Below are 17,450 nucleotides of genomic sequence, written 5' to 3' on the forward strand. Positions count from 1 at the left end.
ATTACTTTTCGCCTTGCTAACACAGTTAGCTGTGTTGCTGCAGTCATGCTAACGGGACTCGTCTGGAGTGCAGAAGGACCGGTAGCGGTTCCAGATAGATTTAGGTTATTATTTTAGGTCAAACCGTTAGTTACAATGTGTGCAGGACTCCGACATAGGGTTCAGACGTTTTGCTGCGACTGTAAACACAATTTTCTGTAATTATTGAATATGAAGTTGATTAAAATACAGCTAATCACGACGTACTAGCGGCATGAGCTGCCCTGTAAGACATCTTTTTAGTGACGTATGACAAACAGCTCTTCACTGTTTAGAGGAATTTAGATTTTTATGATGATTTATGACAAAATTCCTTAAAATGAATAACTGAACCTAGTTTATCTTGATGTAGATGGTAAAGTGTAGTGAAACAGCGTTAGTCTCAGTCGGCATAAGCAGCAGGGCCCTGCAGGGAATCGAACCCCGTCTCATTACTGAGAGTTCCGTTACCAGAGCCTTTTGCTTTGGGCGACCGGAGACGGTAAAGCAAAACCTGCATCAACAAAGCATTTAATGTTGGAACATAAATTCTGTCTTGAAGCAGGAAAAAAGAAACCGTCAGACTAAATAATTATTTCCAATTAAATTCATTTTAGTATTTTATAAACGTTTTACAGATTTAGAGCCTCCTTTGACTTTTATGCTTTTCGTTAACTTCTCGTTCTTTTACGATGTTTATCCGTTCTTTAGTCGCGGTCAAACGCATCGTAATTTTGTTCTGCGGTGAATCTTAAAGTTATGTTGAATGTAAATAATCTGAGTCTTTATTGCTTTAATTTAACAGCACAGTAACTTGTTAAAATATTCAAGTTAATTTGAATCATTTACATGTTTAGACTATATTTTATTAGCCTTAAAATTTTAGTATTTATTGTTTAACATTTGTAAAGAGCTATTTTTAAACGCGTGCACATTTAAACACTAAAACCTTTGTTTGCTCCGTCTGTGTCAGAGCTCTGCTGTTCAGCTCCTTCCTGGTTCCTGCAGGACCACAAAGCCCAGAGAAGCTCAGTCCAGCAGGACGTGAGGACACAAACAGACACGGAGAGCTCCTCCTAAACCTGGAATCAAACTTTTCTACAGATTATTTAGAACAGTTTCTTGTGACAGAACAGTTAGTGAAACAGAAAGGACATGATGAAGATTATGTTATCGTCCTTGTCTTTCATACGGATCAAAGATCACCCCAGCTTATGCTCATGTCACCAAGTAAACGTCCCATTTCTCACTAAGACCTGCTCTATCTGCTCTACCAGATTATCAGAAGCATCACTGTAGTTGTAGTTTTGCCTCCATCTTCCTACCCTCCTTGGTCTCTTGTTTATCTTCTACCACCTCTCACCATCCATCTCAGGTGGGATCTTGTTTGCTCCGACGGCCTCTTGTGTTCCAGGCTTACATCTTTTAGTGAATGTTAGAATATCATGTACTAATATATATGCATGTGTGTGTGTGTGTGTGTGTGTATGATGCTAAACCAGACTGCCTGCTCCATCAGATGAAAGGAAATCCTCTCAGAACCCAAATAAAATAGAAGATTTAGCAACCAGACACAGAAGCCCAGGTGAAACCGTCCACATCAGCATCTCCAGTTCTACCAGCTCTAAAAACACACTTCTTAAATAATAAAACACTAAACTCAGCCAACGGATGAAGACGTCCTGGTGCCAGATGCTACCTAAGACATCACCAGTTCAGCTGACTTGATAAAACACTTGGTGACTAAAACAAACATCTGGTGACCTGGTAAAAAACAGTCCTGGTGCAACAAGCTACCTGAGACAAACCTTACCAGTCAACCAGTTCAAGAAAGAAAGAAAGAAATAAATGATCTTCATTGGTGCTGCACTGGAAAAAAAAAGATATCTCTAGTCCGAGTCGGAGTCGTCCCATCTTGGTCTCTTCGGTGGGATGTACAGGAAGCGCTCTCCAGTCCTCTTCTGGCTGGATCCAATGACCGAGGTAGAAGGAGTGGGTTCTTCTACATCCTGGTCCTCTTCAGCGCTCCCGTGGGCAGGCCTGGGATCTTCTGGAAGCTCTTCCGGTGGGGCCGGAGGAGCTACCGGCAGCCAGAAGTCTTCTGGTGGTGGAAGCTGCTGGTCTTCATCGCTATCCAGAACTGAGCTACCATAACCAGAGTCCACACTAGAAGCCATAAAATCTTCAAAAGCTGACCAATCTGAGCTACTGTCAGTCTCCTCCAACTCCTCATCACTACTCAGACCCTCAAAAGCAAACTCTGCCTCTACTGGAGGAGCCTGACCATGACCTACAAACACCACATCATCATCAGGAATGTGAAGGGCTGGGTACCCAAAACCTAAATCTGACCGATCTGAGCTAATGTCAGTCTCCTCCGACTCCTCATCTCTACGCAGACCCTCAAAAACAAACTCTGCCTCCAACTCCTCATCTCTACTCAGACCCTCAAAAAAAGCAAACTCTACCTCCAACTCCTCATCACTACTCAGACCCTCAATAACAAACTCTACCACTTGTGAAGGAGCCTGACTAAGATCCACAAACACCACATCATCATCAGGAATGTGAAGGGCTGGGTACCTACCTTCATCTTCATCGAGAATCCGGATGACGTCCTCAGGGACCCCTGCAGTCACGGGACGCTCCACGATGAAGATGCCTGTGAGAACAAAACAAGACACATTAAATCCACTTGTGTCATAAAACAGTTATGAAAAAGCTACAATGACTTGTTTACAATACAAGAGATGTGTGTCTGCATCTGCATGTGTGCACAAGACACACTTTACTAATCTGGTTGTTTTTGGGGTTTAACAGGTTAAAACCGAGTTCTGCTTTTACTGAAAAAGTTTCCATTTTTAATTTATGTGATTGTTTATTATTTATGTTTCATGTTTATAGCTGATGTATTTCTAAAAAGATGTAATGTTTTACAGCTTGTAGACACAACACTGCTCAAATAAAGTTGTTTTAAAATGGGCTCTATAAAAATAAACAGAAGACTCATTAAACTGGTGAAAAGTGTTTAAAATAGATTCAAACGGACAGAAATGCATTTATAAACCTGAGAACCAACTCAGAGAACACATCAAACTTTCTACTTGGATAAAACAGATGAAGTCCTTAAAGATCAAAGGTCTCTAGTTCACTCAGATTTATGGAAACAACTCATGTTCACCGATGCTAACAGGCCGAAGCTAAAGCTAGCTGTACGTTCTAGCATGTTCTACAACGTCATGACGTTTCATACCTGGTTCATCTGTTGCTATGGTCACGAAAAAAACATGTTTTTGTTTGAAGCATTCTTTTTTAGAATCGTACTTGTCATTTTATTAGTTTTAAAAATTTCGATGTAAAATTGAACTAAATGGGTTTGCTGAAACCAAATTGGTGGTTTTCTTTTAACGGTCCTCTCTAGTCTGATATAGTCATCCCACCGACCTGCTGGGACCCTCAAGATGCTGAGGCTGTGTGATGAGGTTGAGTCACAGGTCGGTGCTAATGTGACAAACCTTTTGTCTCTATCCCGCTAAAAGAACCACATATTCAGCTTTTATTTTGCTTGCCCAGCTGACAAAAACCAACAGGCGCTCCTCGCGCTCACTCACCTCGCGGCTGTCCATCCTTTTTTATATCAATAATACAAAAGAAACCGACATGCCAGAACAAAACTAGTAAAAAAATTTGATGTGTTCAAACTGTTCCAGGGGAATTTGAGCGTCACTTGTCCACAGAAAACATGTTTCACCTCCATAAAACACCAAATCTCGTCTCGTCTTCTTCCGCCTATCCGTGTCCGGGTCGCGAGGGCAGCATCCCAACTAGGGAGCTCCACACCGTCCTCTTTCCGGCCACCTCCACCAGCTCCTCCGGCAGGACCCCAAGGCGTTCCTGGACCAGTTCGGATATGTACTTTCTCCATCGTGTCCTGGGTCATCCAGGGGGCCTCCTGCCAGCAGGACATGCCCAAAACACCTCACCAGGGAGCAGGGCCGTGCAGAGACCTTTGACGGGGCGGGTGCTCAAAGTAAAAAAAGGGGCACTTATAGAGCAATCCAATAAGTTAGAAAATTCAGATAATGAGACCCTTGGGTTCAAACAACATAATAAAAATATATAAATTAGTGTCGTTAGTGTTAATGTTAGTTCATAAATAATAGTTTTAGTTTATAAAGCTGACTTATATCTAGAGATGTTACAACCACATTTTTGCCCCTGATCCGAGTCCAAGTTGTTTGATTTTTGATTATCTTCCAACACTGAGTCCTGTTCTGATACCAGGTGGTGATGCAACGCATTATAAAAGGAATAAGTCATCCTTCTGTCTGTATTTGTCATTTTGTTGTTTTAGCCTGAAAAGGTCACTCATTCAGGAAGTACATTTAACAGAAATCAAGATACTTTATTGCTATCGCACAGGTGTACAACCAAAGATATTTTGCACCTACTAAAGACAGCTCTAGTAAGAGGTAGTAAAATAAATGTAAAATAAATGCAACCACAGAGACTTATCCAGTGTGATCTACGGCTACGTTAGCTGAGATCTTTTTCCTGTCAGTAGAAAATTCTTGATCCCATTCCATGATCTCACTGAACTTAACACTAAACATGAGAGCTCTGCTACCAACCTAACAACAACACCCTTTACACAAAGGCACCATCATCCCATACGTGGCAGGAGTCTCAGAGAAACTTAGAAGAATCTTCTCCAAACACAACATCCCGGTAAACTTTAAACCCAACAACACCCTCAGACAGAACCTGGTCCATCCAGAAGACAAAACACCCAAACAGAAGCTCAGTGGGGTCGTTTATGCAGTCCAGTGTAGGAGCACTGTCCAGATGTTTACATTAGAGAAACTAAACAACAATTACACAAGAACATAACACAACACAGGAGAGCCGCCTCTTCAGGTCAAAATTCTGCAGTCCACCTGTACCTGAAGGACAAGGGACACACCTTTGAAGATGACAAAGTCCACATTCTGGACAGAGAAGATAGATGATTTGAGAGAGGAGTAAAAGAAGCTATCTATGTCAAAACGTGAAAACCCCACTTCAAATAGGGGAGGGGCTTAGATTTCACCTTTCCAGAACCAATAATGCAGCTTTGGTCAAGGTCAAGGTCAATTTTACTTACAGAGCGCATTTACAGCAGCACAGCTACACCAAAGCGCTGTACAAGGTAAAACAAGTCAAGATACAACAAATCAACAATAAAAACCTAAAATAAGATGAGCACACAACAGTCACAATCTATGATAAAAACTGTTAAAAACTATTAAGATGCTCAAGTCAGCCTGCATTAAAAGCCAAATCAAAAAATTGCCTCTTAAGAAGGGATTTAAAATGCTCTAGACTCTGTGTGGTCCTGATGTTGAGAGGTAGCTTGTTCCACAGTTTGGGCCCAACCACAGAGAACGCTCTGTCGCCGCGAGTCTTGTGGCGGGTTTTTGGAACTGTTAAAAGAGCTTGAGAGCTGGACCTCATGGTTCTGGCAGGGACGTAAGCGGACAGCAGCTCAGAGATGTAAACTGGGGCCAGGCCATGAAGGGATTTAAAAACAAAAAGTACAAATTTGAAACGGATCCTGTAAGAGACAGGAAGCCAGTGGAGAGAGGCCAGAACCGGGGTTATGTGATCCCACTTACTGGTTCCAGTCAGCAAGCAAGCCGTTGCATTTTGGACCAGCTGAAGTCGGTGTGGGGAGGACTGGTCCAGGCCAGAATACAGGGAGTTGCAGTGGTCCAATCGGCAAGACACGAACAGATGGATGACATGTTCGAGGACATTAGCAGGAAGGTATGGCTTCACCTTTGCTATCTGCCTTAAATGATAAAAACCTTATTGGACCACTGCACTCACCTGTCTGTAAAGATTACAAGAACCATCTAAAAACACACCAAGGTTTTTAACACAGGGTTTTAGAAAACCGGAACAAGGACCAAGAGGACCAACAGCGTTGTTAAAAGATTAGAACTTTTTTTTGAATCTCATTCAGTTTCAGTCTAGATCACACCTTCCTGCATCTAATCAACACGATGACTCACCATCAATAGAGGCTAACGACTCATCAGGAGATGGAGAGGTGGGGTACTCAGAGTAGTTTCTGCTCTTTAAATAACAACAGACAGCTACAGCTTATGAGCTTGACTCTCCCATATTCCAGTTAGAACTGACAAAGCTCCTCAGAGGAGAAGTGAAATGTTTGAAAGAAACTAAAGAAGTCCAGTTGCCTTCATCTGAACTCTTTGGAGTAATAGTAAATAATAAAAAATACATAATAAAGTAATAAAACGTACATAATTATGCTCACATTCAATTTTACCATCTCTTTGTGGGAGGCGGAAAATTTATCACATTTAACCCTCTTATGACCATAAATATAACAAGTATTTTTTTTGTTTTATGGCTTTAAAATTGTAATAAAAGTGTAAAATGTTTGTAACTCTGCTCCTTTTTTCAGAACAGCCTCAGCTTTCAGTGTCTGGTTTGTATTTGTGTTTATGTTTATTAAAGTCTGTAAAACTGCAGCTTAAACGAAAAAAAAAACAGATTTGAATTTTCTTTACATTTATTACTAAACAGGAACTTCAAAATGACTTGAGCTAACTATGTCAAAAGAACTATTTAAACTCAGAACTGTGTTGCAAACACTCAGAAAACAGTTTGACCCCTGACCTCATGTTAACCAGTTTAATGACTGCAGCCTGTCTGTGACCACAGGTCTACGCTCTGGTCCAGAGAACGGGATACAGTAAAATAAATACTAGGTATCATAAAATAACACTCATAGGCTACTTCACAGCTGTAGCTACATTTCTACCAGCATTATGAAGATCAATAAGCAGATAAAAGGTTAAATCTAAACATTTCATTACAAAAAGTCAACTAATAAAATTCTGCACTGATAAAATGATATTTTCAGCTAAATAAATATTTATTGTAAGTATAAATAATGCTGGAATGAAGCTGAATCATTTAGTAAACAGTTGAGTGTTCAAATAAAAACCAGTGTGACTTTAATCTGTCCCTCCTCATGTCACCATCTACAGAAACAGCCTTCTGGGACACCTGACCAACCAGGTGGATTTTATTCATGACGTTTCCATAACTTTATAAAAGCTGATGATGAAGATGATCAGATCATCTCCTCCTTTCGGTTCTGTGCTCTCCCGTCGCGGTTCGCCCCGTTTCTTTCTGACGCTGCAAAGCTGGTTTCCTTCTAATAGCGATTTTTGGAGTAACATGAATTACATCATGTAATACCTCGTTGGAAAGCTCGTTTTATGTACTTTTAGAAACCGTTTGAAGTATTTTTATTCGATTAGTAATTCAGAAGTTATGACCTGGAGAATCTAGAGTGAGACACACCCGTGATTCTTTGAGAGTTTCTGCAACACTTCAGGAGAAGTCTCTGTCTCATTTAGTGTCTCATGCAGCTACCTGACTCTGCTCCACACACACTAACCACGGACTCAAACGCACGTAAACAAAAGCTCTGATATTAAAATCTATCCAGCTGACGTGAAGCAGGCAGAAAAAAAAACTTACAGGTACTGTAGATGAACCGCAGACTCCTGTCCGCAGGGAAAACACCGGTCTGTCGTCTCCATGGCTACAAGGTAGAGCGACAGCAAGGACAACCAATCACACGTTAGTAGGATGCGGCAGAGCCAATCAGTGAGCTTGTAGGCGGGTCTAAGGGAAAATAGCCTTCAGCTTGAGGCGGCTGCCTCCGCATGGTCCTAGTGCCCGATTTGTATCACAGTATAACAGATTTGTATGGTAAAATCTGACGAACGACCGGAAAAAGGGCACTTTGGGCACTTCGGACAAAAGGGGCAGGGTCTCAAGCACCCTCCGCACCCCCCTCTGCACGTGCCTGCCAGGGAGGGGTCCAGGAGGCCTTCTAACAAGAAGCCCAAACCACCTCAACTGACTCCTCGATATGGAGGAGCAGCGGCTCTATTCCGAGTCTCTACCGAATGTCCGAGCTCCGCACCCTATCCCTAAGGCTGACCCAGCCACCCCGCGGAGAAAACTCATTTCGGACGCTTGTATCCGCGATCGTGTCCTTTCGGTCATTACACAAAGCTCATAACCATAGGGGAGGACTGGGCGGTAGATTGACTGGTAAACCGAGAGCCTTGCTTTCCGGCTCAGCTCCTTCTTCCCCACAACTGACCGATTCAGCGGCCGCATCACTGCAGACGCTGCCCCAATCCGCCTGTCGATCTCGCACCCTCATCTCTGCTTTATGCGGACGATGTGGTCCTCCCAGCTTCATCAGGCTCCGACCTACAGCTCTTGCTGGGGAGGTTGCAGCCGAGTGTGAAGAGGCTGGGATGAGGACCAGCACCTCCAAGTCTGAGACCACGGTTCTCAATCGGAAAAGAGCGTTTGTCAACTCCAGGTCGGTGGAGAGGTCCTGCTTCAAGTGGAGGAGATCTCGGGGTCTTGTTCACGAGTAAAACACCAAATGTGATTTTAAAACACACATTCGTTCTCTCAAATACACGAATTTAACATTATAATAATGTTTCAGTAGTTTGTCCTTTAGGAAACATGAAATAAGTCAGATGGAGAATTGGATGTTAGCTTACCGTGCTCCTCCCAGAAGACCAACATCGCTCTGGTAGGTTGGTTCTCGGGTCTTCTTCAGCTAGCCACAAACTTCTTCAGCGATTTCTGCTCTGCAGAGGCTCTCCAAGCTCGTCCAAGGGCTACTTTTGAAGCAAATCTCCAGAGACTCTCTCGACCAAGTGCTGCCTGCTCTAGCGCAAGTTCGAAAGAAAGACTTTTAAAAATTCGATGAGCTTTTATAGACGAGCAACGTTCTAATTCTATGACGTATACACGCACATGCGTGGAACAGATTCCTAACCCGTCTCTTTGCAGCAGGTGCACCCGAGAGGTCTCTCAGCCCTCTGGTGGACAGAAGCTATTACTGCAGCTGTTTTCGAACTGTCTCTTAGCTAATTATGTAATAGCAGTGAGGACTTTTAGTGCCATTGTGCTTTTATAATCTCCAGTTTGAATACATCAGATGTTTTGTATTCAAACAAAAACATGTTGTTTTCGTGACCATAGCAACAGATGAACCAGGTATGTAACGTCATGACGTTGTAGAACATGCTAGAACGTACAGCTAGCTTTAGCTTCAGCCTGTTAGCAACGGTGAACATGAGTTGTTTCCATAAATCTGAGTGAACTAGAGACCTTTGATCTTTAAGGACTTCATCTGTTTTATCCAAGTAGAAAGTTTGATGTGTTCTCTGAGTTGGTTCTCAGGTTTATAAATGCATTTCTGTCCGTTTGAATCTTTTTTAAACAGTTTTCACCAGTTTAATGAGTCTTCTGTTTATTTTTATAGAGCCCATTTTAAAACAACTTTATTTGAGCAGTGTTGTGTCTACAAGCTGTAAAACATTACATCTTTTTAGAAATACATCAGCTATAAACATGAAACATAAATAATAAACAATCACATAAATTAAAAATGGAAACTTTTTCAGTAAAAGCAGAACTCGGTTTTAACCTGTTAAACCCCCAAAACAACCAGATTAGTAGAGTGTGTCTTGTGCACACATGCAGATGCAGACACACATCTCTTGTATTGTAAACAAGTCATTGTAGCTTTTTCATAACTGTTTTATGACACAAGTGGATTTAATGTGTCTTGTTTTTTCCTCACAGGCATCTTCATCATGGAGCGTCCCGTGACTGCAGCGGTCCTTGAGGTCATCCGGATTCTCCATGAAGATGAAGGTAGGTACCCAGCCCTTCACATTCCTGATGATGATGTGTTTGTGGGTCATGGTCAGGCTCCTCCAGTAGAGGCAGAGTTTGCTATTGAGGGTCTGAGTAGTGATGAGGAGTTGGAGGAGACTGACAGTAGCTCAGATTGGTCAGCTTTAGAAGGTTTTATGGCTTCTAGTGTGGACTCTGGTTATGGTAGCTCAGTTCTGGATAGCGATGAAGACCAGCAGCTTCCACCAACAGAAGACTTCTGGCTGGCGGTAGCTCCTCCAGCCCCGTCGGAAGAGCTTCCAGAAGATCCCAGGCCTGCCCATGGGAGCGCTGAAGAGGACCAGGATGTAGAAGAACCCACTCCTTCTACCTCGGTCATTGGATCCAGCCAGAAGAGGACTGGAGAGCGCTTCCTGTACATCCCACCGAAGAGACCAAGATGGGACGACTCCGACTCGGACTAGAGATATCTTTTTTTTTCCAGTGCAGCGCCACTGAAGATCATTTCTTTCTTTCTTTCTTGAACTGGTTGACTGGAAAGGTTTGTCTCAGGTAGCTTGTTGCACCAGGACTGTTTTTTACCAGGTCACCAGATGTTTGTTTTAGTCACCAAGTGTTTTATCAAGTCAGCTGAACTGGTGATGTCTTAGGTAGCATCTGGCACCAGGACGTCTTCATCCGTTGGCTGAGTTTAGTGTTTTTTTATTTAAGAAGTGTGTTTTTAGAGCTGGTAGAACTGGAGATGCTGATGTGGACGGTTTCACCTGGGCTTCTGTGTCTGGTTGCTAAATCTTCTATTTTATTTGGGTTCTGAGAGGATTTCCTTTCATCTGATGGAGCAGGCAGTCTGGTTTAGCATCATACACACACACACACACACACACACACACACACACACACACACACACACACACACACGCATGCATATATATTAGTACATGATATTCTAACGTTCACTAAAAGATGTAAGCCTGGAACACAAGAGGCCGTCGGAGCAAACAAGATCCCACCTGAGATGGATGGTGAGAGGTGGTAGAAGATAAACAAGAGACCAAGGAGGGCAGGAAGATGGAGGCAAAACTACAACTACAGTGATGCTTCTGATAATCTGGTAGAGCAGATAGAGCAGGTCTTAGTGAGAAATGGGACGTTTACTTGGTGACATGAGCATAAGCTGGGGTGATCTTTGATCCGTATGAAAGACAAGGACGATAACATCATCTTCATCATGTCCTTTCTGTTTCACTAACTGTTCTGTCACAAGAAACTGTTCTAAATAATCTGTAGAAAAGTTTGATTCCAGGTTTAGGAGGAGCTCTCCGTGTCTGTTTGTGTCCTCACGTCCTGCTGGACTGAGCTTCTCTGGGCTTTGTGGTCCTGCAGGAACCAGGAAGGAGCTGAACAGCAGAGCTCTGACACAGACAGAGCAAACAAAGGTTTTAGTGTTTAAATGTGCACGCGTTTAAAAATAGCTTGTCACGGTCTGAGGTATTTCCCTGCTGTCACTCCCTGTCTTTTGAGTTTCCCTCTGCAGGTGGGCGTGTCTGGAGGTGACCAAGCTGCAGCAGATCTGCTCATCAGCTGGCCAGGGGTATTTAAGCAGCTGGGAGATTCCTACACTTTGCTGGATGATTACTCTACCTGGACAAAACCTCCACACTCATCTTCGACTGGCAGAACTCTGGAGCCCGCATCATCTGAAGCTCCAACCCCGCTCGTCTCTCAGCCTCTCCCCTGGCCAGAACCACCTCCAGCCGCCCACCTAACCCTCCTGGACCTTCCCAAGCTCAGCTTCCTCCACGTCTCACTCCTGGATCTCAGTCCCTGCTACCCAGACCGGACCACTCCTCCCTCAAACCAGTTCCCACCTCTCCAGACCGTAAGTCCTCTGCACGAGTCTGATTTCCTGATCCTTCCGCAAATTGGATCTAACTCCGATCTGTCCACAGTTTTCCCGCACCAGCCTCCCTGCACAAGAACTCAGCTTCGTTACGCTGCTCCCTTGGTTTCCCTTCAATAAATCCTTATTTTAACCTTTTAAAACCGTCTCCGATCTGATTCTGTATGTCGTGGGTTAGTTTTCTTCACCACAACATGACAGAATCATCCAGCCATTCCTCTAACCTCAATACAGAATCAGTTCCCTCCGTTTCCGCCACCCTGGCTCAGCACAGTAATTCGCTCCATTCTTTGTCCGATCAACTCTCCCACACTAACCAGACTTTGTTTGAATTAGGAACTATGATAAAGGAGTTAAGCCACCCACTCACCTCTCCGGAGCAAGCCTCATTCCCCGCTCCAAGTCGGCCCGGACCCGTTCTCCCTGCACCATCCGATCTACCCTGTTTCCGGGTCGCCACCTCTCCTCCACCGGAGATTTTCGATGGCAATCGGGAGGTTTGTCGAGGTTTTCTCCTCCAGTGCCAGCTGGCTTTCCAAAGATCACCGGAGTCCTTTTACACCGATGAAATTAAGATCTCCTACATCATCGGTCTTCTACGCGGCAAGGCACTCCGGTGGGCGGAGGCAAAGAGCCGAAACCCGAGCTTCCTCAAGAACTCGTTAGACGAGTTTCTGACAGATTTTAAAATGACTTTTGACAAGCCTGAGTCAGCGGCCGATGTGGCCAGACAGATTTGGAGTTTACGTCAGGGGAGGCTCTCAATCGCTGAATTTTCCATAGAGTTTCGAACCCTGGCCGCCACCTCCACCCTCGATGAAGCCTCGCTTAAAGGGGCGTTCACCCAGGCTCTAAACGAGCAGCTTCAGGATCAACTCGCGTTCTGCCAAGAACCACCTGATCTCGAGAGTCTCATCGCACTGTGCAGTCGGATGGAAAAGAGACATAAGGCACGCCAAAAAGGTAACAACTTTCCATTACCATCTCGTCTTAACTGCCCGCAAGATGTGAATCCAGCAGCTCCAGCTCCGCCCCCCAGTGAGCCCATGCAGATTGGCCGAGCTAGATTAACCCAAGAGGAGAGAAACAAGCGCATGAGTTCAGGGGCGTGTTTGTATTGCGGCATGCCTGGGCATTTTGTGGCCAACTGCCCCAAGCAGTTAAAACTACAGGACCCATCAGTAGCCCCGAGAGTACTGGTGGGTGGCTCTCGGTCAGACTTAAACTCTCGGTGTGTATTGGACTGTTCCTTGTCACATAATCAAATAACTCTTCCCTCTCTGGCATTAATTGACTCAGGTTGCGAACTAAATCTCCTTGACCAACAGCTAGTGGAGCAACTCCGGGTCACCACCCTTCCTCTACAAACACCCTGCCGGGTGTCCTCCTTGGATGGGGGCTCCCTCACTTCGATCACCCACAAGACGACACCCATTCGCCTTATGACATCAGGTAACCACAGCGAGGAACTCACCTTTTTTGTGTTTCCATCCCCCCAGTCTCCTGTGGTTCTGGGTCATCCCTGGCTAAGGAACCATAACCCCCGCATTAACTGGGTCACAAACCAGGTGGAGATGTGGAGCAACAAGTGTCATTCAACCTGTCTGGGACCTGCCCGACCTAGTTCCGAGCCTCGAGCCCTGAAAATCACACCCCCCGATCTCACCGGGGTTCCTCCTGAATATCATGACCTCCAGCAGGTATTTTCTAAACACAAAGCATCCTCCCTACCGTCTCACCGCCCTTATGATTGTGCCATAGATCTTCTCCCCGCAGCACCTCTTCCCTCTAGCCGTCTCTACAGCATCTCCAAACCTGAACGGGAAAGTATGGAACAGTACATCTCCGAGTCCCTGGCATCCGGCTTAATTCGGCCTTCCACCTCTCCTCTGGGTGCCGGCTTCTTCTTCGTCTCCAAGAAGGACGGCACCCTGAGACCTTGCATAGACTACCGTGGCTTAAACCAAATCACCATTAGAAACAAGTATCCACTACCCTTACTGTCATCCACATTTGAACCCATACAAGACGCTACCATATTCACCAAGTTAGATCTCAGAAATGCTTACCATCTGGTTCGCATCAGAGAGGGAGATGAGTGGAAGACGGCTTTCAAAACACCAATAGGACATTTTGAGTATTTAGTCATGCCTTTTGGCCTCACGAACGCACCCGCCGTTTTTCAGAACCTGGTAAACACAGTTTTGAGCGACTACCTGAACAAATTCGTCACGGTATATCTTGACGACATTTTGATTTTTTCGAGGACCCCCGAGGAACACACTGGTCATGTCCGTGCCATTCTCCAACGCCTGCTCGAAAATCGGCTCTACGTTAAGGCGGAGAAATGCGAATTCCATGTCCCATCTGTTAAGTTCCTAGGTTTCGTACTGGAGAGTGGAAGGCTGGGACCCGACCCCGAAAAGGTACAGGCAGTAAAGGACTGGCCCACTCCTTCCACACGCAAACAGCTACAGAGATTTTTGGGTTTCGCTAATTTTTATCGTCGGTTTATTAAGGGGTACAGCCAGATAGCCGCCCCTTTGACACAACTGACCTCGGTAAAGAGGCCTTTCTTTTGGAACGCTGAAGCCTCCAGAAGTTTTTGTGAATTAAAGGAGAGATTCATTCAGGCACCTATTCTCACCCGTCCAGACCCTGCAAAGCAGTTCACACTCGAGGTTGACGCCTCGGACACTGGAGTCGGGGCTGTTCTATCTCAAACCTCCCCCACAGATCACCGCCTCCATCCCTGCGCCTTCTTCTCGCGGCGCCTCTCACCCGCAGAGAGGAACTACGATGTGGGAGATCGTGAGCTCCTGGCCGTAAAACTCGCCTTGGAGGAATGGAGGCACTGGCTGGAGGGAGCTGAGCACCCCATTGTGATATGGACGGATCACAAAAATCTCTCCTACCTCAAGGAAGCTAAGAGACTCAACCCACGTCAGTCCAGGTGGGCCTTGTTCTTCTCTCGTTTTCACTTTATCATTTCTTATAGACCTGGCAACAAGAACGTCAAGCCCGACGCCCTCTCACGACAGTTCTCGGTGAATTCAGATCCCGAGCCAACTACCATCATACCCCCCGATTGTGTCCTGGGAGCCGTTACCTGGGAGATACGGGATCAGGTGCTCGAGGCTCAAAGGAACTACCCCTGTCCCAATCAGGTACCCAACCGCACCCTGTTTGTTCCTCCTTCCGTCAGGCATAAGGTGATTACCTGGGGCCACACCGCCAAGTTCTCTGCCCACCCTGGTGTCAGTCGTACCGTAGCCTTAATCCGGAGGACTTTCTGGTGGCCCACTATGTTTAAGGATGTCAAGGAGTACGTTTCCGCCTGCCAAACCTGTGCCCGCAATAAGGGAAGTAACCAACCCCCTTTTGGACTATTAAATCCGCTACCCATTCCCTCCAGGCCCTGGTCCCACATTGCACTAGACTTTGTCACCGGTCTTCCCCCTTCTCGAGGCTTTACTGTTATTTTGACCATTATCGATCGTTTTTCCAAGGCTTGCCACCTAGTGCCGCTAAAGGCTCTACCCTCTGCTGCTGACACCGCCACTCTGCTTGTTAAGCATGTTTTTAGGCTCCATGGCATCCCTGCGGAGATACTTTCTGACCGCGGCCCTCAGTTTATCTCAAGGGTGTGGAGGGACTTCGCCACCTGCTTAGGAGCTAAGGTGGCGCTAACATCTGGTTTTCATCCGCAGTCAAATGGCCAATGCGAGAGGCTAAATCAGGAGGTAGAAGCCATGCTCCGCTGTCTGTGTTCTTCTAGCCCTTCCAGTTGGAGTACCCACCTTCCTTGGATCGAGTACGCCCATAACGCCCATGTCTCCTCCGCCACTGGACTATCCCCCTTCGAGGCCTCGACAGGTATTCAACCCAGTTTGTTCCCTTCTGAATTTCCCTCCACAGTTTCCTCCGTTCCTCAGTTCCTGAAGGGGGCCCGGCGGGTTTGGGCGGCCACGCAACAGGCCCTACAGAGGACTGCAGAACGCAACCGGCGTCTGGCCGACCGGCACCGGCGTCCTGCCCCAGACTATGCGCCTGGACAGCGCGTCTGGCTCTCCACCAGGGACATCAGATTGAAGGACCACTGCAAGAAACTTTCCCCCACATTCATCGGTCCCTACACGATTTCAGCTGTCATCAACCCGTCCTCCGTCCGCTTGGATCTGCCGTCCCACATGAAGATACACCCCGTTTTTCATGTCTCCCTTCTTAAGCCTGTCATCTCCAGTTCCCTGTGCCCTCCTGTCGACCCTCCGCCTCCTGTGCGTCTCGCTGACGGGGGCCTCGGTTACCGTGTCCAGCGCCTTCTGGATGTGCGACCTCGTGGCCGGGGTTTCCAGTACCTGGTCGAGTGGGAGGGTTATGGCCCGGAACATCGACAGTGGGTCCCGCGGTCATGGATCGATGACTCCTCTCTCATCCGGGATTTCGAGTTGGCCCGCTCCTCCTCCTCCTCCTCCTCCTCCTCCTCCTCTGCTCGGCCGCCGGGTGGCGTCCCTTGAGGGGGGGGGTACTGTCACGGTCTGAGGTATTTCCCTGCTGTCACTCCCTGTCTTTTGAGTTTCCCTCTGCAGGTGGGCGTGTCTGGAGGTGACCAAGCTGCAGCAGATCTGCTCATCAGCTGGCCAGGGGTATTTAAGCAGCTGGGAGATTCCTACACTTTGCTGGATGATTACTCTACCTGGACAAAACCTCCACACTCATCTTCGACTGGCAGAACTCTGGAGCCCGCATCATCTGAAGCTCCAACCCCGCTCGTCTCTCAGCCTCTCCCCTGGCCAGAACCACCTCCAGCCGCCCACCTAACCCTCCTGGACCTTCCCAAGCTCAGCTTCCTCCACGTCTCACTCCTGGATCTCAGTCCCTGCTACCCAGACCGGACCACTCCTCCCTCAAACCAGTTCCCACCTCTCCAGACCGTAAGTCCTCTGCACGAGTCTGATTTCCTGATCCTTCCGCAAATTGGATCTAACTCCGATCTGTCCACAGTTTTCCCGCACCAGCCTCCCTGGACAAGAACTCAGCTTCGTTACGCTGCTCCCTTGGTTTCCCTTCAATAAATCCTTATTTTAACCTTTTAAAACCGTCTCCGATCTGATTCTGTATGTCGTGGGTTAGTTTTCTTCACCACAACATGACATAGCTCTTTACAAAGGTTAAACAATAAATACTAAAATATTAAAGGCTAATAAAATATAGTCTAAACATGTAAATGATTCAAATTAACTTGAATATTTTAACAAGTTACTGTGCTGTTAAATTAAAGCAATAAAGACTCAGATTATTTACATTCAACATAACTTTAAGATTCACCGCAGAACAAAATTACGATGCGTTTGACCGCGACTAAAAAAAACGGATAAACATCGTAAAAGAACGAGAAGTTAACGAAAAGCATAAAAGTCAAAGGAGGCTCTAAATTTGTAAAACGTTTATAAAATACTAAAATGAATATAATTAGAAATAATTATTTATTCTGACGGTTTCTTTTTTCCTGCTTCAAGACAGAATTTATGTTCCAACATTAAATGCTTTGTTGATGCAGGTTTTGCTTTACCGTCTCCGGTCGCCCAAAGCAAAAGGCTCTGGTAACGGAACTCTCAGTAATGAGACGGGGTTCGATTCCCTGCAGGGCCCTGCTGCTTATGCCGACTGAGACTAACGCTGTTTCACTACACTTTACCATCTACATCAAGATAAACTAGGTTCAGTTATTAATTTTAAGGAATTTTGTCATAAATCATCATAAAAATCTAAATTC

The sequence above is a fragment of the Nothobranchius furzeri genome, chromosome 4 (assembly GCF_043380555.1).
Source record: "Nothobranchius furzeri strain GRZ-AD chromosome 4, NfurGRZ-RIMD1, whole genome shotgun sequence".
Lineage (NCBI taxonomy): Eukaryota > Metazoa > Chordata > Actinopteri > Cyprinodontiformes > Nothobranchiidae > Nothobranchius > Nothobranchius furzeri.